The sequence below is a fragment of the Salmo salar genome, chromosome ssa05 (genome assembly GCF_905237065.1).
Source record: "Salmo salar chromosome ssa05, Ssal_v3.1, whole genome shotgun sequence".
NCBI classification, from domain to species: Eukaryota; Metazoa; Chordata; class Actinopteri; order Salmoniformes; family Salmonidae; genus Salmo; species Salmo salar.
The window spans coordinates 20,324,959-20,349,771 of NC_059446.1; the positions used below are offsets into that span (position 1 = coordinate 20,324,959).

The 24,813-nt window shown below is 40.7% G+C and overlaps 1 long non-coding RNA gene across 1 annotated transcript; it reads left to right on the top strand.

Moving 5' to 3' along the window:
• Positions 1–662: 662 nt before the first annotated feature.
• LOC106604509 (uncharacterized) lies at positions 663–19,526 on the top strand. Its single transcript, XR_001328683.2, has 3 exons — positions 663–938; positions 18,689–18,766; positions 19,070–19,526. It is a non-coding gene; the product is annotated as an uncharacterized lncRNA (long non-coding RNA).
• Positions 19,527–24,813: the final 5,287 nt, after the last annotated feature.

The following is a 24,813-nucleotide window of genomic DNA, read 5'->3' on the forward strand; positions in this document are numbered from 1 at the left end:
GAGTGTTGAGCTGAACTAGTATATCTATTAGAATCCTCAAAAGAGCAGTGACCTGTGTCATCCAGTGGTTAGTGCTGTTGACCATGCCACACACATGCCGTGCACACATGCTGCATGGGTTGGAATTCGGCCCACTGCCCTCTGTATTCAAACTTCTCCTATATTTCCTCCACTGTCCTACATGTTCAATAAAAAAAATTAAAAATGCAAGAAGTGGGATGGTGCCCACTCTTTTAGAAAAAAAAATCCCTAAGAGAGCACTTCCAAACTTCCAGTACGGAGGAGATTTAAAAACACTCAGTCCTGAACTGAATTATCATCATTTACCATATGTAGTTTGACTGACAGGCATTTGAAATGTATCAGTTACTGCTAGAAACACAGTGTCCTTGTCCTCATCCAGCATTAAATGAATGGGAATAAGGTGAGCTGAGAGAGAGAGAGCTTGAGAGGCGTGCCAAGAATACAGACCAGCTCAGTGGGCCTTACAGTAGTTCATGCTTGGCATATTCACTCCAAGTCTTCTCCCTGGGCATTCTTACCTTAAAGGCACAGATCTGATGTGCCCTTTAAAGGTTATCCATGCGCTCAGAGAGACAGCCAGTTTGGCAAGTGATCTCTAGAGGTATTTATTAACCAACGAGTTAGAATGGCCGGGACACTGCAGCGCTTGGTGTTAACAGTCCTGAGCTTGCCCTTATACCCTCCACAGCCATCTCAAGGCTTGTAGAACAGAAGGCCAGGCCCATGTCAAGGCATCATGGACTGGGTAGACTGTCCCTGAGAGTAGGAGGTACATTAAAATGTGCAACTGTGGCTGCAGCTATAGACAACACATGTAATTTACTCATGTGAATCCAAGAAACGGGGTTCAATTGGCATCACAACAAAAATGGGAGGATGGGACATTTCCTGTAGCACACTACTGCTGCCGACTGGTAAGGGGACAATATTCAATGTGTTAATATAATACTTTACCTTTGTTTTACCCAGTTTACTAAACACATCATAATTTACAAAACTCATGTTATATCCGATCGAGGGGTGACCAATTGTCTTGATAATTATGATAAAAACATACATCAGACATGATCTGACTTACATATTGTAGTTTATGGAGAAATTAATGTGTTTTAAGAGACATAGATTTTTGGAACCACTCCGATTAAGACATACTCAAGTTTTACATTGAGTGTAAAAGCTAACCAGTACACCACAAGCATAATGAATCATGTTTCCCTAGTATGTGTGGGCTGTGCAAATACACGAACAGTACAGAAGATCCTCTGTGAACGATAATTTTAATGGGGAAAGGGTGAGAATATTGTGTCAGTGATTTATATACTCTTTATGAATTGCTCTTTTAGAATTCCATGTCTCGTAAGTCTTAAAAAGCTTGTTTTTATCAACTTGAAACTAAATGATCAACTACATTAAACATTGCAAAAATATTATCTTTCATGAGCAACATTGAAGCTTGGTAACAGATCAACATATTATGATTCTTTCAAAGTAGTATTTTTCCCACTACCCACCCACCATCATCAGACAACTTTAATTTTAACTGAAGAGCTGTGGTATTTTTTATGTCTATAGCTAAAGTATTGATTGTCACGTCCTGACCAGTATAAGGGTTATTTGTTATTGTAGTTTGGTCAGGACGTGGCAGAGGGTATTTTGTTTATGTGTTTCGGGGTGGTGTTTTATGTAGTAGGGTGTTTGATTTATTATTTCCGTGTTTTTGGGGTTATGTTCTAGGTTTGTATTCTATGTTCTTTCTGGTTTGTTGTATGTCTATGTTTAGGTTGATGGGGGGGTTGGACTCTCAATTGGAGGCAGGTGCTTTCTCGTTGCCTCTGATTGAGAGTCCTATATATGGGTAATTGTTTGGTTTGGTGTTGTGGGAGATTGTTTCTTGTTTTGCATGTGTGAGCCTGACAAGACTGGTTTGTTGTTCGTGCGGTCTTCGTTTGTTATTTTGGTGTTCTCATTATTTAAAATAAATACAAGATGAGCATCCACATTCCTGCTTTGTTTTGGTCCTCCATTCCCGACGACAACCGTTACATTAATGCTGTGCATATTAATGCAGCGTGAATATAAGTCATCTTCAAGGGGTATTATCTTTTTCACGTGCTAATATTTTCACTCAGGCACACCTATATGCAGGGGTGCATATACTCTATATGGCAGGACTTTTTCAAATCTGTTTGATCATGGTCAAACATGTCTTTCCTTTGTTCATCGCTATGATCGCTTGTGCCAGTAAATCACCTACAGTAGTATTGAAAGAGAGGTGAGAGTTGTCCACTACACCACATGGTCTCTGGTTTCTCACTGTCATTTCCTGTTGTGATGTTGTTGAACTTCTCTGTTGAAGGGATGCAGCACATTAGCTTGTGAATTATTTGTTTTTATGTTTCTGCCAAGTCACTCAGAGCCTCTGAAATGTACCTGCCGTGGACTGTTGTGGAAGCTTAAAAGGCCCAATTACGCTCCTCTACACTGTGTTAAACCATGTTTCAATCAGTTCATCATTTTACACAAAATACAAATGATAGCAACATTTTGGAGCATTAAAAGACTCATGTTAGCAATCTCTCAATGTGATTTCTCTGAAAACATTGGATGATGTGGGCATCAGGAAATATGCTATATTACTTCATCTGATAGATGAGTAGAACAGGTCTTTGCTGATTTCAACTAACCAGTGTTGACCTCTTCTGCAAGACATTTTAGGTGACATAGTGCACTTTCAAATAATTGATATGGGAATAGCCAAAGGGAAACGGGAATTCTAATCCACATGCACTTACAGCTTCATGCTTCAATACAATAACCATGAGACACAACCTCCTACCTGTAGTAAACAGTGCCCTCCTTTCAAACAAATTTATCAAGGGCTCTTTGCTGTAAAACATTTTTACAGCACTTTATGACAAAATATCTAATTGGTTGTCTATACAGAAATGTTAACCCTTGCCCCTTCAGGACTGAGCTGTATAATGTATCACTATAGAAAGTTTGGGATTAAACCAATAAACCACACTTTCTGTTGGGCCATTGGTCTGTGTCTTACACTGGCTGCTGGAGACAGTTGCAACTGATACCCATTAGAAAGGATTAAGCAGAGTGAATTCTGCCTGTTTTTAACCATATTAATTTAACCTCTCTAGGGTAGGGGGAAGTATTTGCATGGCCGGTTAAAAAACGTACCCGATTTAATCTGGTTATTACTACTGCCCAGAAACTAGAATATGCATATAATTGTTTGATTTGGATAGAAAACACCCTAAAGTTTCTAAAACTGTTTGAATGGTGTCTGTGAGTATAACAGAACTCATATGGCAGGCAAAAACCTGAGAAGATTCCTTACAAGAAGTGCCCTCTCTGACCATTTCTTGGCCTTCTACACTCTCTTTATTGAAAACTGAGGATCTCTGCTGTAATGTGACACTTCCTACGGCTCCCATAGGCTCTCAGAAGGCGGCAAAATGTTGAATGGTGACTTTGCAGGCTATGGCTGAAAAACAGTAGCGCATTTGGATAGTGGTCGATCAGAGAACAATGAGACTGGATGCGCGTGCACGAGCCGACACCATGTTTTTATTTTTTCGTCTTTGAACGAAAACAGGGTTTCCCGGTCGGAATATTATCGCTTTTTTATGAGAAAAATCGCATAAAAATTGATTTTAAACAGCGGTTGACATGCTTCGAAGTACGGTAATGGAATATTTCGATTTTTTTTGTCACGAAACGCGTCGGGCGCATCACCCTTCGTCACCCTTCGGATAGTGTCTTGAACGCACGAACAAAACAGAGGATATTTGAACATAACTATGGATTATTTTGAACTAAACCAAGATTTGTTATTGAAGTAGAAGTCCTGGGAGTGCATTCTGACAAAGAACAGCAAAGGTAATCAAATTTTTCTTATAGTAAATATGAGTTTGGTGAGGGCCAAACTTGGTGGGTGTCAAAATAGCTAGCCCGTGATGGCGAGCTATCTACTCAGAATATTGCAAAATGTGCTTTTACCGAAAAGCTATTTTAAAATCGCACATAGCGATTGCATAAAGGAGTTCTGTATCTATAATTCTTAAAATAATTGTTATGTTTTTTGTGAACGTTTATCGTGAGTAATTTAGTAAATTCACCGGAAGTTTGCGGTGGGTATGCTAGTTCTGAACGTCACATGCTAATGTAAAAAGCTGGTTTTTGATATAAATATGAACTTCATTGAACAAAACATGCATGTATTGTATAACATAATGTCCTAGGAGTGTCATCTGATGAAGATCATCAAAGGTTAGTGCTGCATTTAGCTGTGGTTTGGGTTATGTGACATTATATGCTAGCTTGAAAAATGGGTGTCTGATTATTTCTGGCTGGGTACTCTGCTGACATAATCTAATGTTTTGCTTTCGTTGTAAAGCCTTTTTGAAATCGGACAGTGTGGTTAGATTAACGAGAGTCTTGTCTTTAAAATGGTGTAAAATAGTCATATGTTTGAGAAATTGAAGTAATAGCATTTCTAAGGTATTTGAATATCGCGCCACGGGATTCCACTGGCTGTTGAGTAGGTGGGACGATTTCGTCCCAAATACCCTAGAGAGGTTTAAAGATGTTCATGACTCATACTCCATTGCAGAGATGAGTAGATGTAGATATGACTGAGATTGCTGCAGAGTGAGTCTGCAGTTGTGGAGGCTAAAATACCGTCGCAGTAAGGAGTAGGTTCTGTTCCTTATTCCACTTGTAACAAAACGCAACTCTGTTACTATGCAATAACAAAGCAATTACTAAAATAGCCTGTCACAACAAGACAGCAGCAACAGTGTAACGAGCACAGCGGTAACACAGAGACTATGGAGCACTCAAAAGCATTCGCACTTCAACACGACTGAAGTTTGGCTGAAATTTAGGAAATGTTAATAAATCTGTTTAAGTAAATTAAAGCAATATTATGGCAATTATTAGCACAACGTGGAACAAGTCGCAGGCGAGATTGTAAGACCACTTGTCTTAAAATCTGATTTCCTTGCACAGGCGATAACATGCATATCAAGTTGGTTCTGTTAGCTACAGTACAAAATCTTCCCGACAGCTTCATTACCATGTACCTCAATTACCAAATGAGACAAAGTGCAAATGAGCCGAGAATACTTTTATTCATTTTATTTCAGCATGCCATTTTTATTGCATATTTTATTGGAGGTCTCCTTATTAAGCAGGTCAGAGAGAGAGAGAGAGAGAGGGGTGCCCTCCTATGAGATTTATGCTATTATCCAACAGGGTGGCCCATGGGCACCAGAGGCGGAGAGAGAGCTCCACTGCATGTCTAAGTGAGCCGGGCTGATGCCCAGCCAGAACTCCTTATGCAGATGAATTGGGGGCAGTGACACCACTGAATGAACCAGGTGCGCCGTCCAAATCGATCTGCACAGCTCTACTGCTCTTAGCTGAGGGAATTTCTGGTTAAGGGGAAAGCAATAGGAGAGGCTTGGGAGTGGGGCTCAGTGCAGAGACCTATCTCTTACTTTTTCTTCCAGAAGGATCACCATTAGACTTCTCTGAGGATATGGGTGTAGGCCTACTGTAGAGAGAGTGTGTCAAAGGTGTGTCCACATTTCCATGGTTTATATTGGTGGTCTAGTAATTCAACAACTCCTAATGTCTATTGTTAAATTTAGTTTCATAGGTACTACATTGAAACTGACACGGTCAGGACACAATCCAGAAGCATATTCTTATTTTATTATTTAAATTTTTTTACCTGTCAAAAGCTTTAGAACACCTGCTCATTCAAGGGTTTTTCTTAATTTTTTTACAATTTTCTACATTATAGAATAATAGTGAAGACATCAAAACTATGAAATAACATGTATGGAATCATATAGTAACCAAAAAAGTGTTAACCTGTTAGGGCTAGGGGGCAGTATTTACACGGCCGGATAAAAAAACGTACCCGATTTAATCTGGTTATTACTACTGCCCAGAAACTAGAATATGCATATAATTATTGGCTTTGGATAGAAAACACCCTAAAGTTTCTAAAACTGTTTGAATGGTGTCTGTGAGTATAACAGAACTCATATGGCAGGCAAAAACCTGAGAATATTCTGTACAGGAAGTGCCCTCTCTGACCATTCCTTGGGCTTCTTGACTCTTTTTATTGAAAACTTAGGATCTTTGCTGTAACGTGACACTTCCTACGGCTCCCATAGGCTCTCAGAACCCGGGAAAAAGCTGAATGATGTAATTCCAGCCACTGGCTGAAAAACATTAGCGCGTTTGGATAGTGGTCGGTCAGAGGACCATCAGACTGAGGCTCGTGCACGAGGCGATGCCATGTTTTTATTTTCTCTCTTTTGTACTAAAACACAGATTCCCGGTCGGAATATTATCGCTTTTTCATGAGAAAAATGGCATAAAAATTGATTTTAAACAGAGGTTGACATGCTTCGAAGTACGGTAAGGGAATATTTAGAATTTTTTTGTCACGAAACGCGTCGTGCGCGTCACCCTTCTTTACACTTCGGATAGTGTCTTGAACGCACGAACAAAATGCCGCTATTTGGATATAACTATGGATTATTTTGAACCAAACCAACATTTGTTATTGAAGTAGAAGTCCTGCAAAGGTAATAACATTTTTCTTATAGTAAATCTGACTTTGGTGAGGGCTAAACTTGGTGGGTGTCTAAATAGCTAGCCCTGGGATGCCGGGCTATCTACTTAGAATATTGCAAAATGTGCTTTCACCGAAAAGCTATTTTAAAATCGCACATAGCAAGTGCATAGAGGAGTTCTGTATCTATAATTCTTAAAATAATTGTTATGTTTTTTGTGAACGTTTATCGTGAGTAATTTAGTAAATTCACAGGAAGTTTGCGGGGGGTATGCTAGTTCTGAACGTCACATGCTAATGTAAAACGCTGGTTTTTGATATAAATATGAACTTGATTGAACAAAACATGCATGTATTGTATAACAGAATGTCCTAGGAGTGTCATCTGATGAAGATCATCAAAGGTTAGTGCTGCATTTAGCTGTGGTTTGGGTTTATGTGACATTATATGCTAGCTTGAAAAATGGGTGTCTGATTATTTCTGGCTGGGTACTCTGCTGACATAATCTAATGTTTTGCTTTCGTTGTAAAGCCTTTTTGAAATCGGACAGTGTGGTTAGATTAACGAGAGTCTTGTCTTTAAAATGGTGTAAAATAGTCATATGTTTGAGAAATTGAAGTAATAGCATTTCTAAGGTATTTGAATAACGCGCCACGAGATTCCACTGGCTGTTACGTTGGTGGGACGAAATCGTCCCACTGGCCCTAGAGAAGTTAAACAAGTAAAAAAAAAAAAATTATATTTGAGATTTTTCACATGTGCTGAGCACTTGTTGGCTGCTTTTCCTTCACTCTGAGGTCCGACTCATGCCAAACCATCGCAATTTGGTTGAGGTCGAGGGATTGTGGAGGCCAGATCATCTGATGCAGCACTCCATCACTCTCCTTCTTGGTAAAATAGCCCTTACACAGCCTGGAGGTGTTTTGGGTCATTGTCCAGTTGAAAAACAAATGACAGTCTCACTAAGCCAAAACCAGATTGGATGGCGTATATCTGCAGAATGCTGTGGTAGCCATGCTGGTTAAGTGTACCTTGAATTCTAAATAAATCACTGACAGTGTCACCAGCAAAGCACCCCCACACCATCACACCTCCTCCTCCTTGCTCCTATGAGCGTACCTTTTTTTCTAAGAGTGTACTGAAAACGTATTCAGTGTTCTACCTTATGCAGTAAAGCCAGATGCCCTGCAAGCCCAACATTCCCAATAGTTGCCATGGTTTCACGTAATATTACAAAAAAACCTGTTGCTTTTTACAGCTAGTGGGCCTGACCTTAAACTTAAGTGGCCCAGTGGAACCTATTTTGAAGGAAAGTTCTCCACCTATCTGCAAACTAAAACATGTACTTATTAATGCAAATAGTCCTCATGGAATGTTGTTGTTCTTTATGGTTGTGAAGTTAAATAAACAGAAAGATGATGCCGGGAATGTAGCCCACCGACCCATACAATTATGTTTGGAATATAACCTCTCAAATTATTTTAAATATGTATTTATTCATATCTTTCATAGACAAATACCAGCACAAAACCCTGACAGTGTGGGTATAGCTATTTTTATTAAAGAGTGCACACCTAATACTTAATGGTGAATCTAATGTTATGGCATCCATTATGTGCCGCCGCCTCCTTTACCATGATTAAGCCTGCGTATTTACAACAATCCTCATAAACAACTTAAATGACAGGAACTTACGTGTCCTCCTGTAGTTTACAAATCCAGAGTGCACTCTTGGCGAGCGTTCCTGTCACCGTCTCGGCACAGCATGGTGAAACGATATCCTAATTACCGCCACACGGTGAGCTGACAGAAAGAGAAAGAGTGAGAGGAGCCAACCTCTTCTCTCCTCCACTCCAAGACCGAGACCAATTCACTCTGATCGGATCCTACCGGGGGACCAAACTTTCAACCGCAATAACTTAAAGATGTTAAAATATTTGAAAAAGTGGGAAGTGAAAAGGTGGCAGTTGGTAAGACACAAAACGGTGTGAAAGCTCTTGGTTATGTTGTAAATTAGATCCCACATGCATTCTCTTAGTACAACAGTGTATTAGCACAATCTGGAGGCAATGGATGATGTTTAGATAGGTACATTTCTGCATTAAGCATCGGAAGGAAATATTGGTAATGTCCCCACCCCCAAGAAACTAGTTTACAGAAAATTTCACCGTTGGAAATGTAATTCATTTAACCCTTTCTGGACACTCATAGGTGATGGGGAAAAGGAATGGAGCATAGCGTGGAGTGACAGACCTCATCTGCATTCACCATCATTCACTTTGTGCTGTCTTGTTGTCCAGCTGTCTTGTTATCCAGCTGTATTGTTGTCCAGCTGTCTTGTTGTCCAGCTGTCTTGTTGTCCAGCTTTTGCTGCATCAAACTATCAACCTCTGGTCATCTGTCTCACCAGACAATAGTTGGGAGGAAGGGATTTAGGAGAGGGTAACAAAGGATACTGTTGAAATTACAACATCCTGTCAGTTTTAGCCACTGATTAAATGAGACATACCAATAGCAACCTCACCCAACACAGTGGCACAATTTAATTTGTCAAGGGGGCAACAGGACATGGAAAAAGGGGGATAAAACTGCAGCCACTAGTAGTTTTCCACTACTTAGTATTCAATCCCACTTTGATATTTCAAGGCAGCCATCAAGAACATGCAAATATGCTCATTTCTGTAAATATGGGATTCACCCAATCTCTTCCAGCATTTGACAAGCAGAACTAATGCCCCACATGCATATGCTCAGGTGTGGATGTGTAGTGCTAGTTGGGGCAGCAATGTTCTCTGCTACATTTGTGTTCTTATTAGGTTTTTATCCTCTTTTTTCACTACTTGGTCACATTTTATTTGTGCATTTACTGTTAAATTAGTCATCTCAGATTAGCGAGGGTTTAGCTACAGCCTAAGCATTAGGAACAACTTCTGTGTTACAAAAGTGAAATGATTTGTTATTCATATAGCGAAAATTCATGTTGTACCTTTGAGGAGTAACGCAATCTTCATAAAATTCTATACATTTGATGACGATAGAGATCCTATTAAATTACTAGAGGGGCTTTGCCATTAATCCCTGAAGTTCCAGAATGGGGTAAAAATGGCAGCCAGGGAGAAATCCAAACCAGACTAATTAGAATGAATGGCAGTAAATGCATAATCCAGATTTTACTTATGCAGGAAAATAAAACTAAGAAATGTGATATACAGTGCATTTAGAAAATATTGAGACCCCTTACATTTTTTCCACATTTTGTTACGTCACAGCCTTATTCTAAAATGGACAAAATACAAAAAAATTCCTCATCAATGTATACACAATACCCCATAATGACAAAGCGAAAACTGTTTTTGGGGGTTTTATTAAAAACAGAAATACATTATTTACATACAGTACCAGTCAAAAGTTTGGACACACGTACTCATTCAATGATTTTTCTACATTTTTTACGATTTTCTACATTGTAGAATAATAGTGAAGAAATCAAAACTATGAAATAACACAATAACACATCATGTAGTAACCCAAAAAACTGTTAAACAAATAAAAATATTTGAATTTTAGATTCCTAAAAGTAGCCACCTTCTGCCTTGACGACAGCTTTGAACACTCTTGGCATTCTCTCAACCAATTTCACCTGGAAGGCTTTTCCAACAGTCTTGAAGGAGTTCCCATATTTGCTGAGCACTTGTTGGCTGCTTTTCCTTCACTCTGCAGTTCATCTCATCTCCAACCATCTCAATTGGGTTGATGTCAGGTGATTGTGGAGGCCAGGTCTTCTGATGCAGCACTCCATCACTCTCCTTCTTGATCATATAGCCCTTATACAGCCTGGATGTGTGATGGGTCATTGTCCTGTTGAAAAACAAATGATAGTCCAACTAAACGCAAACCAGATGGGATGGCGCATCGCTGCAGAATACTGTGGTAGCCATGCTGGTTAAGTGTGCCTTGAATTCTAAACAAATCACTGACAGTGTCACCAGCAAAGCACCCCCACACCATCACACCTCCTACTCCTTGCTTCACGGTGGGAATTACACATGCAGAGATCATCCGTTCACCTACTCTGCGCCTCACAAAGACACTGCGGTTGGAAAACTGCAAATTTGAACACATTAGACCAAAGGACAGATTTCCACCAGTCTATTGTCCATTGCTCATGTTTCTTGGCCCAAGCAAGTCTCTTCTTTTTATTGGTGTCCTTTAGTAGTGGTTTCTTTGCAGAAATTCGACCATGAAGGCCTGATTCATGCAATCTCCTCGGAACCTTGAACTCTGTGAATCATTTATTTGAGCTGCAATTTCTGAGGTTGGTAATTCAAATGATTTTATCCTCTGCAGCAGAGATACCTCTGAGTCTTCCTTTCTTTTGGCGGTCCTCATGAGAGCCAGTTTCATCGTAGCGCTTGTTGGTTTTTGTGACTGCACTTGAAGAAAAGTTCAAAGTTCTTCAAATTTTCCAGATTCACCGACCTTCATGTCTTAAAGTAATGATGAGCTATCTAGCTATATTTCTTAACAAAATACCCTTGTCTTAATGTGCCAGAGTGCAGAATAACTGATGCATATTTGAACGCTCAACACCTGTTGAATATGTCCGGTGTGAGTAAACATCGGCAACAAAGTGTAATTCAATTGTTGCCAGCAGCATTGTTACAGTCACCAACGCTCTGGATAACATGAAAACTGCCTAACCAGCTCTGCTAGGGGGAGTAAAATGGTCAGAGTGGAGTGTTCTCTCATCATTTGTCTGGAAGTAGTTAGCCAGTGTTAGCAAGTTAGCTTAGGTGCTTGACTGTTGTTGTGAGGTCAGAGCTTTCGGAACAACCCTACTTATTGGCCAGTGTTCACTCTGAACACGAAACGCTCTGAATTTATGAAAATACAATCTGACAGCACAGTTTCAGTCACCAACGCTCTGGATAACATAACAGCCTAACCAGTTCTGGTAGGGCGAGTAATGTTCAGTGAGCTGTTCTCTCTCTCAGATGTCTGGATGTAGCTGGCAAGTTAGTACAGAACGCACGGATCAACCCTTAAAGAGATGGGTGGGGCTAAGGCTTCAGAGGGTGTGAACAGTGCTGAATGGGTGTAGACAAAGAGCGGCTCTCCAATAGTAGTACCAAAACATTGAAAGACAGTTTTCTCAAAAGTGAGTTTACAAGTTGATCAACTTTGAAAGCAGAATTACTTTCCCATTGTTTCCTCAAATGCAGTGTCATATATATCATATACCATGTTGTAGCTGAGTCTCTACTCTTATCCAATGTAAAACACAGAAATTCAAATGTTGCTACATAAGACCGAATCCAGGTGGTAAGTCACATTTGAACTGTTCTTGCCATAATAGGGACTTGGTCTTTTACCAAATAGGGCTATCTTCTGTATACCACCCCTACCTTGTCACAACACAACTGATTGCCTCAAACACACTAAGAAGGAAAGAAATTCCACAAATTAACTTTTAACCCTTTCACAAGTACCAACACATGGGTGTGATCATTCTACAGTGGTCCCTGTAGCATACGATCAAACTGGTGTGATTAGAACGCGCATTTAGAACATCCAGTTTCGAATGATGCAACAATCAACATTTGATCTGGCCACACTGTTTTTTCAGAAACATTTTACACAAACACAGTCCTAACAAAGTTATGCCCAGAATGTGAGCAGTTACAGAAGTATTCACAGAAGCATTCACAGAAGTAGCTACAGCATAACACAATCATCCAAACCGGGAAAATGTAGGCTAGATTTGTCCTAGCGCTAACTGAGGAAAGATTGACATAACACAAGCGGTCATATTTTTATAACTCTCGGCTGACAGAAACTACAATATGAAATAGCTAATAGTAATTACTATTTATAATTAATCACATCTAGACATCGAAAGTAATCAGACGGTGGGTAATTTGTGCGCGCCACCATGCTTGTTTTTTTCGCATCAAACAAAGATAATAGGAGACAAGATGAGTTTTGTCTGTTTAAAGTATGCATGTTGAAGGTGGTGTGTCGTCTACGATCATCAACTTGCCTTCGTTCACTTCCAGAGTCCTATATCGACATAACCTGAAAGGCCGCTCAGCAAGGAAGAAGCCACTGCTCCAGAATCGCCACAAAAAAGCCAGACTACGGTTTGCAACTGCACATGGGGACAAAGATCGTACTTTCTGGAGAAATGTCCTCTGGTCTGATGAAACAAAAATATAACTGTTTGGCCATAATGACCATCATTATATTTGGAGGAAAAAGGGGGAGGCTTGCAAGCCAAAGAACACCATCCCAACCTTGAAGCACAGTCATGTTGTGGGAGTGCTTTGCTGCAGGAGGGACTGGTGCACTTCACAAAATAGATGGTATCATCAGTCAGGAAGTTAAAGTTTGGTCGCAAATGGGTCTTCCAAATTGACAATTACCCCAAGCATACCTCCAAAGTTGTGGCAAAATGGCTTAACCTGTTATGGCTAAGGGGCAGTATTTTCACGGCTGGATAAAAAACATACCCGATTTAATCTGGTTACTACTCCTACCCAGTAACTAGAATATGCATATAATTATTGGCTTTGGATAGAAAACACTCCAAAGTTTCTAAAACTGTTTGAATGGTGTCTGTGAGTATAACAGAACTCAAATGGCAGGTCAAAACCTGAGAGATTCCTTTACAGGAAGTGGCCTGTCTGACCATTTCTTGAACTTCTTTGCCATCTCTATCTTTTACAAAGGATCTCTGCTCTAACGTGACACTTCCTACGTCTTCCATGGGCGCTCAGAGCCCGGGAAAAACCTGAATGTCGTCATCCCAGCCCCAGGCTGAAACACATTATCGCCTTTCTCAAGTGGCCGATCAAGGGACTGTGGGCTTAGGCGCGTGCCCTGGCCGCCCCCGTCTTTGTGATTTTTACTCTGTTTGCCGATAAGGAGATTCCCGGTCAGAATATTATCGCTTTTTTACGAGATAAATTGCATAAAAATTGATTTTAAACAGCGGTTGACATGCTTCGAAGTACGGTAATGGAATATTTAGAATTTTTTTGTCACGAATTGCGCAATGCGCGCGACCCTGATTTACCATTTCGGATACTTTCTGGAACGCACGAACAAAACGCCGCTATTCGGATATAACGATGGATTATTTGGGACCAAACCAACATTTGTTATTGAAGTAGCAGTCCTGGGAGTGCATTCTGACGAAGACAACAAAGGTAATAACATTTTTGTTATAGTAAATCTGATTTTGGTGAAGGCTAAACTTGCCGGGTGTCTAAATAGCTAGCCCGTGATGGCTGGGCTATGTACTTAGAATATTGCAAAATGTGCTTTCACCAAAAAGCTATTTTAAAATCGGACATATCGAGTGCATAGAGGAGTTCTGTATCTATAATTCTTAAAATAATTGTTATGCTTTTTGTGAACGTTTATCGTGAGTAATTTAGTAAATTGTTAGTAAATTCCCCGGAAGTTTGCGGGGGGTATGCTAGTTCTGAACGTCACATGCTAATGTAAAAAGCTGTTTTTTGATATAAATATGAACTTGATTGAACAAAACATGCATGTATTGTATAACATAATGTCCTAGGTGTGTCATCTGATGAAGATCATCAAAGGTTAGTGCTGCATTTAGCTGTCTTCTGGGTTTTTGTGACATTATATGCTAGCTTGAAAAATGGGTGTCTGATTATTTCTGGCTGGGTACTCTGCTGACATAATCTAATGTTTTGCTTTCGCTGTAAAGCCTTTTTGAAATCGGACAGTGTGGTTAGATAAAGGAGAGTCTTGTCTTTAAAATGCTGTGAAATAGTCATATGTTTGAAAAATTGAAGTTTTTGTATTTTTGAGGAATTTATAATTCGCGCCACGCCTATCATTGGATATTGGAGCAGGTGTTCCGCTAGCGGAACGTCTAGATGTAAGAGGTTTTTTAAGGACAACAAAGTCAAGGTATTGGAGTGGCCATCACAAAGCCCTGACTTCAATCCTAGAGACAATTTGAGGGCAGAACTGAAAAAGCGTGTGCTAGCTAGGAGGCCTACAAACCTGACTCAGTTACACCAGCTCTGTCAGGAGGAATGGGCCAAAATTCACCCAACTTATTGTGGGAAGCTTGTGGACGGCTACACGAAACGTTTGAACCAAGTTAAACAATTTAAAGGCAATGCTACCAAATACTAATTGAGTGTATGTTAACTTCTGACCCACTGGGAATGTGATGAAAGAAATAAAAGCTGAAATAAATAATACTCTCTACTATTATTCTGACATTTCACATTCTTAAAATAAAGTGGTGATCCTAACTGACCTCTGACAGGGAATTTTTACTAGGATTAAATGTCAGTAATTGTAAATAACTGAGTTTAAATGTAGTTGGCTAAGGTGTATGTAAACTTTCGACTTCAACTGTAAATTGTCCTCAACGCTGAAATTGCCTACTTCTATGTGAATTAATGAGGAGGCAGAAACAAACCTTAATTCAAACTGTTGTTAGAAAATACAACTTGTTAGAAAATAATTTGAAATTGACAAGTTCAAACATAGCCTACAGATAATTAGTAGTGTTAACTGTCCTGTTGCGTAATAATCACATTTTGGAACAGTGAGTGCATTCTGACATCACGTTCATAAAACAACTCACGCTGGGGCGACCGTTAGAGATATTTGGATCTCACATGTGAAAAGGTTAACAAGGAACACCTGTTAATTGAAATGCATTCCAGGTGACTACCTCATGAAGCTCGTTGAGAGAATGCCAAGCCTTTACAAAGCTGTCATCAAGGCAAAGGGTGGTACATGATTCCATATCTGTTATTTGATATGTTTTATGTCTTCGCTATTATTCAACAATGTTGAAAATAGTAAAAATAAACAAAAACCCTTGAATGAGTAGGTATGTCTAATCTTTTGACCAGTACTGTAAGTATTCTGGCCCTTTGCTATGAGACTCGAAATTGAGCTCAGTTGCATCCTGTTTCTATTGATCATCCTTCAGATGTTTCTACAACTTTATTGGAGTCCACCTGTGGTAAATTCAGTTGATTTTACATGATTTGGAAAGGCACACACCTGTCTATAGAAGGTCCCACAGTTGACAGTACATGTCAGAGCAAAAACTAAGCCATGAGGTTGAAGGAATTGTCCTTAGAGCTCTGAAACAGGATTGTGTTGAGGCACAGATCTGGGCAAGGGTAGTACATTTTTTTTGCAGAATTGAAGGTTCCCAAGAACACAGTGGCCTCCATCATTCTTAAATGTAAGTTTGGAACCACCAAGACTCTTCCTACAGCTGAGCGCCCGGCCAAACTGACCAATCGTGGGAGAAGGACCTTGGTCAGGGAGGTGACCAAGAACCCGATGGTCACTCTGACAGAGCTCTAGAGTTCCTCTGTGGAGATGAGAGAACCTTCCAGAAGGACAACCATCTCTGCAGCACTCCACCAATCAGGCCTTTATGGTAGAATGGCCATATGGAAACCACTCCTCAGTAAAAGGCACATGATAGTCCGCTTGGAGTTTGCTAAAAGGCACCTAAAGGACTCTCAGACCATGAGAAACAAGATTCTATAGTCTGATGAAACCAAGATTGAACTATTTGGCCTGAATGCGAAGCGTCACGTCTGGAGGTAACCTGGAACTATCCTTTACAGTGAAGCATGTTGGTGGCAGCATCATGCTTTGGGGATATTTTTCAGCGGGAGGGACTGGGAGACTAGTCAGGATCGAGAGAAAGGTGAACAGATCAAAGTACAGAGAGCTCCTTGATGAAAACCTGCTCCAGAGCTCACAGGACTTCAGACTAAGGGCAAAGGTTCACAGCCAAGACAAGCACACAGCCAAGGCAACGCAGGAGTGGCTTCGGGACAAGTCTCTGAATGTCCTTGAGTGGCCCAGCTAGAGCCTGGAATTGAACCTGATCGAACATCTCCGTAGAGACCTCAAAATAGCTGTGCAGCGACGCTCCCCATCCAACCTGACAGAGCTTGAGATGATATGCAGAGAACAGTAGGAGAAATTCTCTAAATACAGGTGTGCCAAGCTTGTAGCGTCATACCCAAGAAAACTTGAGGCTGTAATTGCTGCCAAAGGTGCTCCAATAAAGTAATGAGCAAAGGGTCTGAACACTTGTGTAAATGTGATATTTCAGTTGTAATTATTATTTATTTTGCTAACATTTCTAAAAACTTGTTTTTGCTTTGTCTTTATGGGGTATTGTGTGTAGATTGCTGAGGGGGAAAACAATTTAAACAATTTTAGAATAAAGCTATAATGTAACAAAATGTGAGAAAAGCCAAGGGGAACTGAATAATTCTCGAATGCACTGTATCAGAAATTGTGCAAAATAATTACTGTCAACCTAAAATATTGTCGTACAATCACAAATACAGTTTATACAGGTTTTATACAAATGTTCTATATAAATAGCCTCTAAAATATATGTCAACAGACCTTAAATGTGAGGCGGCCTACGAGAACCTGTCGGATGTCACGTCGACTCATTGTTGGGAAAAAGGCAAAATGCTAAGAAAATCTGTTTTTGTGGAAATGTAGCTTTTGGTTGTTTTGGATACTTCAATCCCTTTGCTTTATTGTAATGTAAAAATATTGTATGATTACTTAAGTAAAATAGATAATTTTCATGTTTTTACGTTAGCTAGCATGCCCAATGGGAAAACGCTAGCTCAAACTTTCCTGACCTGAGAGTATTGCAGCTGACTTGACCCATTCCAGATAATGTGGTACAGATTAATTAAATCAGGCTGGTATAGACACAGAATAATTACCCAGCTAGTTAGTAATGTAGTAGTATAAAGTTGCAATTTACAATCGACAATGTAGCTATGAATACAAGTGGGTCGGATTTTCATTTTGTCTAAAAATAGCCATACAATGGAGATAATATGTAACGTTCAAAAGAGGTTCACACTGTCTTCCAATGCTGCTTGATCAGTGGGTAGGTCTATTAGCTGGCCAGAATTACATGAATATGTATAAAAATATATTAACAGTAATTTCAGCAGTTCAGAATTATTTTGATTTTATATAGCAAAGCAATCAGTATCCAATCCTAAACTTGTTGGAAGCGAGAGGCATCTTGCAGTCACTCGTTAAAGTATGTAATTTTGAGCCGCATCCTATTTATTGAATCCCATTACACTGGCTACTCGCCTTCACTCCCCTCAAAGATGTAAAAGCATTGGACAGGTGAAGATTAATTGTCTAATCTTTGAGGGGGTGTGAACGAGTGCATAGGCGAGAAGGGGTGCATGCAAGCACTCTTCCCATTTTCTAGTCAGTCATCAATCATTGTTGAAGCTGACAGCTGGCTTCTCAGATAAATAGACATGTTGCTTGTTGTTTGATTTAGCTAGTTAGTTAGTTGTCATTACTTTGAGCTGACAGCATGCTCTGAATTATTGCTAATCAAGGATTATTTCACAAACGGTCCCAACGATCACCTATCAACTGACCATGGATGGAGAGATGAGAGAGAATCTTCAATTAGGAGCAAGCAAGGTGTATTAAGATAGCTAGCTAGCTATCACAATGCATTAGCTAGACTTTATAAATGATCAGGTCTTCACTACCTGCATCAACTCTGTATTTGTTCAAGGTACAGTAGGCTATAGCCAGTGTTGGAGTGACAGTACTATTGAAGACATGCTGCTATAGCAAATGCTAGCCTAAATGTTTCACTGACTATATCCCCAGCCATGGTATTTTTCATCCCTTTTTCCCACAAAACAGGTTAGCTAGCTGACAAGTTAATGGTAATTCATTGAGAGAGAGGGACTGAGAGCTAGAGATTAGAGACACCTAGCGGTTTGAAGAGGAAGAGATACCCTTCTTTGTGTGTGTGTGTGTGTGTGTGTGTGTGTGTGTGTGTGTGTGTGTGTGTGTGTGTGTGTGTGTGTGTGTGTGTGTGTGTGTGTGTGTGTGTGTGTGTGTGTGTGTGTGTGTGTGTGTGTTTTAAAACATTTGCTTCTCTATGACAATTTACTTTATTGTGGACCCAAATAAATAAGACTGATAAGGCACTGAAACATGCTTTTGTCCCTCAGGGTAAGATGGTGAAGGGAAGGGGCAGGCTCATAGAGCTGGTGGCCAGCACTGGATCCAAGGTGGAGCACTCAGTTAAAGTAAGAATGATGACCTAGTAGTTTGTGTCCGTGTGTGTTATAGATCTATTTGTGTTTGTTTGTCAGACAGAGAGTCAAATTAATTAAAATAAATATTAATAAAAAGTATTCTTGCCCACTGCCATCTGGCCTTCAACAGCACATGACACTCTCCAGTCACTTTACTGGCTTTTGAACACTTGTACTGAGCTATTTTACTGGCCTCTCTACAGATATATTTATGTTTTGTGTGATTGTCTTGTCTTGTAGTGTTTTGAGTATTGTATTCTTTTGACAAGGTCATTTTTATCTCATCTCTTATAGAAGATGAGATTGTTCTTCCTGGCCATGGAGACGTCAGCAACTTGTTCCAGTACTCGTTCCTGCACGCTGAGTTTCAATCATTATCATTATTTTTGCCATCTTTCGTGCCATGCAGTGTTGTATTTAGTCAAATCAAACAGATATTTCTTTAATGTTTTTATTCCTATCTACTGATGTCAGCCAGTGTATGGCTTTGGGTTGACTGTGTTGCTTGAATGGAATGTTGCCATATTGGCAGTTAATTTGACAAATTCATGAACATTTCTATGCTCGAGGAAGGATCATCCCCTTCACTGATAGGTAGCATATTTAAAGGATAGGCCTCTTAAAGAGCTTAAACCCCTTAAGAATAACCAAAGGCTCTGGTCTCCTGCAGCATAGGGATTCCTCTCTAAGTGTGTGTGTGTGTGTGTGTGTGTGTGTGTGTGTGTGTGTGTGTGTGTGTGTGTGTGTGTGTGTGTGTGTGTGTGTGTGTGTGTGTGTGTGTGTGTGTGTGTGTGTGTGTGTGTGTGTGTGTGTGTGTGTGTGTGTGTGTGTGTGTGTGTGTGTGTGTGTGTGTGCGCGTGAACATGTATGTGCGCCTGTGATTGTGTGTGTGTGTCGATGGGGATGCGGGTGCGTGTGCGTGCCTGAAGTTCAATTCTCTCCCACAGCACCAAGAACAATGTTTTGAAGCATGTTTTCCTCCATATGCAGAAGATTACTGCAACTCAACAACCACAATGACAGTGACATGACAATAATAAGGTTGTTATTGATGATGATAAAAACAGATTATCATATTTGTTGTCTTTTATCATATATGATAGTACTAGCTTCTTGTAGACAAATACTCAATGGTGTGCGTTTGACACTGACGTCATAATTATCCATGACAAGTACACAGCTGATTTGCCAACTCAGCTAATGAGCCCGAGCAATGCTCATAAATATTCACAAACTCAATTAGCTTCACTAACTCTAATGGAACATGCCAGGATGATGAAAATGATATATTCTGAATCAAGGGGTGATGGAGAATAGATAGGGTCTGCATACACCAATCCTACACTTGGCACAGGCCCTTGCTCCCCATACCTACTTTTTCTCACCCCCTATCCACCAAAAGCCCCTCCAGAGGGGTGACTTACAGACGATTCTGCTGCCAGTTCTCATGCTAGCTAATTAAAGCCTCATCTTCACTCCCCTTCTCACTGGTCACCACCAACATTATGTTTGTTTTGCTGCACTCACCTTATTTAGGATGAAAAGGGCAATCAATAATAATTCATGTCAGTGTGTGCACTGCAATAATGTCACTAGAGTCTCTACAGAGGAATGGGCTGTGTTCTGTCAATACAGGTTAGTGATTCTCAACCTATTATCCCTGTCTCAAGGAATAAATGAACAGTACTTTCTCTGGAAACTAGCATTAGCTGGAGCTTAGCTAGCCGGAAGAGTTTTGCATAATAAAGACCCCCTTTTACAAGTCCCAAAGTGGGCACCAAGGTTCACTTTGGTATGGTGTGCTTCCCTCAGGAAACAAGTCTAATTGTCACTGTCATGACGTTGCCCAGTTGGTGAGGTTTATAACCCCCATAAATACCTTCCCCCCCTCTAATCTACAGATTGAACTCTTGGAAAGCCCTTTTGTTAACATAGGGAGAGTATTGTAACACCAAAAGTTTGGGGAAAAGAACAATCTTTAGGTAATCCAACCAGTTGAAGGTATCCGTTGATACTTAACGAATATGATGTCAGATCAGTTGTCGTCTGAGACATTATTACTGATGATAGGATGACATAAAAAGTTGATTTGCGAATTTTCATGGACATTGGTTTCATATTGCCTTAGTAATAATGGTGGAATTTAACATTGATTTTCAACCAATGCATATACTATAGTGGGGTCTATTGCCACAATAATCAAATCAAATGTATTTATATAGCCCTTCTTACATCAGCTGATATCTCAAAGTGCTGTACAGAAACCCAGCCTAAACCTCCAAACAGCAAGCAATGCAGGTGTAGAAGCACGGTGGCTAGGAAAAACTCCCTAGAAAGGCCAAAACCTAGGAAGAAACCTAGAGAGGAACCAGGCTATGAGGGGTGGCCAGTCCTCTTCTGGCTGTGTCGGGTGGAGATTATAACAGCACAAGGCCTAGATGTTCAAATGTTCATAAATGACCAGCATTGTCAAATAATAATAATCAAAGTAGTTGTCGAGGGTGCAACAAGTCAGCAACACAAGAGTAAGTGTCAGTTTGCTTTTTCATAGCCGATCTTTGAGAGTATCTCTACCGCTCCTGCTGTCTCTAGAGAGTTGAAAACAGCAGGTCTGGGACAGGTAGGACGTCCGGTGAATAGGTCAGGGTTCCAGCAGGTCTGGGACAACAGGTCTGGGACAGGTAGCACGTCCGGTGAACAGGTCAGGGTTCCATAGCTGCAGGCAGAACAGTTGGAACTGGAGCAGCAGCACGGCCAGGTGAACTGGGGACAGCAAGGAGTCATCAAGCCAGGTAGTCCTGAGGCATGGTCCTAGGGCTCAGGTCCTCCGAGAGAGAGAAAAAAAGAAAGAGAGAATTAGAGAGAGCATATTTAAATTCACACAGGACACCGGAAAAGACAAGAGAAATACTCCAAATGACCCTAGCCCCCCGACACATAAACTACTGCGGCATAAATACTGGAGGCTGAGACAGGAGGGGTCAGGAGACACTGTGGCCCCATCCGATGAAACCCCCGGACAGGGCCAAACAGGTAGGATATAACCCCACCCACTTTGCCAAAGCACAGCCTCCACACCACTGGAGGGATATCTCCAACCACCAACATACCATCCCGGGACAAGGCCGAGTATAGCCCACAAAGATCTGCGCCACGGCACAGCCCAAGGGGGTGCACCAACCCAGACAGGAAGACCACGTCAGTGACTCAACCCACTTGAGTGACGCACCCCTCCCAGGGACGGCATGGAAGAACACCAGTAAGCCAGTGACTCAGCCCTCGTAATAGGGGTAGAGGCAGAGAATCCCAGTGGAAAGAGGGGAAACCGGCCAGGCAGAGACAGCAAGGGCGGTTCGTTGCTCCAGCCTTTCCGTTCACCTTCACACCCCTGGGCCAGACTACACTTAATCATAGGACCTACTGAAGAAATGTGTCTTCAGTAAAGACATAACCTGTTGGGGGTAGGGGGCAGTATTGACACGGCCGGATAAAAAACGTACCCGATTTAATCTGGTTACTACTCCTGCCCAGTAACTAGAATATGCATATAATTATTGGCTTTGGATAGAAAACACCCTAAAGTTTCTAAAATTGTTTGAATGGTGTCTGTGAGTATAACAGAACTCATATGGCAGGCAAAAACCTGAGAAGATTCTGAACAGGAACTGGACTGTCTGACAAGTTGTTGTTCATCTGGGCTCTTTTTATTGAAGACTGAGGATCTTTGCTCTAACGTGACACTTCCTACGGCTCCCATAGGCTCTCAGAGCCCGGGAAAAAGCTGAACGATAACGAGGCAGCCTCTGGCTGAAACACATTATCGCTTTTGGCAAGTGGCCGATCAGAGTACTATGGGCTTAGGTGCGTGCCCGAGTCGACCCCATGCTTTATTTTCTTTCATCTGTTTACCTAAATACAGATTCCCGGTCGGAATATTATCGCTTTTTTACGAGAAAAATGGCATAAAAATGGATTTTAAACAGCGGTTGACATCCTTCGAAGTACGGTAATGGAATATTTAGATTTTTTTGGTCACGAAATGCGCCATGCTCGTAACCCTTATTTACCCTTTCGGATAGTGTCTTGAACGCACGAACAAAACGCCGCTATTTGGATATAACTATGGATTATTTGGCACCAAACCAACATTTGTTATTGAAGTAGAAGTCCTGGGAATGCATTCTGACGAAGAACACCAAAGGTAATAACATTTTTCTTATAGTAAATCTGACTTTGGTGAGTGCTAAACTTGCTGGGTGTCTAAATAGCTAGCCCTGTGATGCCGGGCTATCTACTGAGAATATTGCAAAATGTGCTTTCACCGAAAAGCTATTTTAAAATCGGACATATCGAGTGCATAGAGGAGTTCTGTATCTATAATTCTTAAAATATTTGGTATGCTTTTTGTGAACGTTTATCGTGAGTAATTTAGTAAATTCACCGGAAGTTTGCGGGGGGTATGCTAGTTCTGAACGTCACATGCTAATGTAAAAAGCTGTTTTTTGATATAAATATGAACTTGATTGAACAAAACATGCATGTATTGTATAACATAATGTCCTAGGTGTGTCATCTGATGAAGATCATCAAAGGTTAGTGCTGCATTTAGCTGTCTTCTGGGTTTTTGTGACATTATATGCTAGCTTGAAAAATGAGTGTCTGATTATTTCTGGCTGGGTACTCTGCTGACATAATCTAATGTTTTGCTTTCGTTGTAAAGCCTTTTTGAAATCGGACAGTGTGGTTAGATTAACGAGAGTCTTATCTTTAAAATGGTGTAAAATAGTCATATGTTTGAAAAATTGAAGTTTTTGCATTTTTGAGGAATTTGAATAATGCGCCACGGGATTACACTGGCTGTTGAGACAGTGGGACGCAAGCGTCCCACCTAGCCCATAGAGGTTAAAATCCATTTTTATGCCATTTTTTCGTAAAAAAGCGATAATATTCCGACAGGGAAAGCGTGTTTACGTTCAAAGAGAGAGAAAATAAAAACATGGGATCCCCTCGTGCACGAGCCTCAGTCTGATGGTCCTCTGATAGACCACTTACCAAAGGCGCTAAAGTTTTTCAACTTGGGGCTGGAATTACATCATTCAGCTTTTTCCCGGGTTCTGAGAGCCTATGGGAGCCGTAGGAAGTGTCACGTTGCAGCAAAGATCCTAAGTTTTCAATAAACAGAGCCAAGAAGCCCAAGGAATGGTCAGAGAGGGCACTTCCTGTACAGAATCATCTCAGGTTTTTGCCTGCCATATGAGTTCTGTTTTACTCACAGACACCATTCAAACAGTTTTAGAAACTTTTGTGTGTTTTCTATCCAAAGCCAATAATTATATGCATATTCTAGTTACTGGGCAGGAGTAGTAACCAGATTAAATCGGGTACGTTTTTTATCCGGCCGTGCAAATACTGCCCCCAAGGAATAGGGCCCCAATATATTCCCCATACTGTACCCTACATCAGGTTGCCATGACTGGCTCTCTCTTGGCAGTCCCTAACGAAACTATTATATGGATTCAGTTAAGGCAAACATGTCAGGATGTGATCCAATCTTTGAAGCTCACCATCTAGAGCTAAAATTTGAAATGACAGTCTCCCTCTGGGGACGGTGTGCAAGGCCTAAACCCACAATGATAAAAAACATTATTATTGTGTATCTTATTATGCTTCTTTCACTCCCAATCCTTTTGCATCTCTGTCTTTGTCCTTCGCCTTTGTTATTTTGCCTACAATTCACTATCTACCTGTCTACTGCAAGGCAGAAGATCCACAAAGACAATAACACAAGAAGGTACAATTCATATATGCAGCTATTACTGGTGGCGTTGTCATCAGGGGGAAATGCAAGAACGCTAATGGTTTCTGCAATTAGGGCGGACAGAGCTGTCTTGACGATTCTCCTATGGGATAATACTGACTTTTGCAGGCCTGCAAGGTTGGTGATGGATGCCATTTTAAAAGAGTTCCTTTTTTCCCTCTCCTTCGCTGTCTCTGAAAACCTTTCATAGAGGAAGGTTTTAATGAGACCTCGAGTTCAC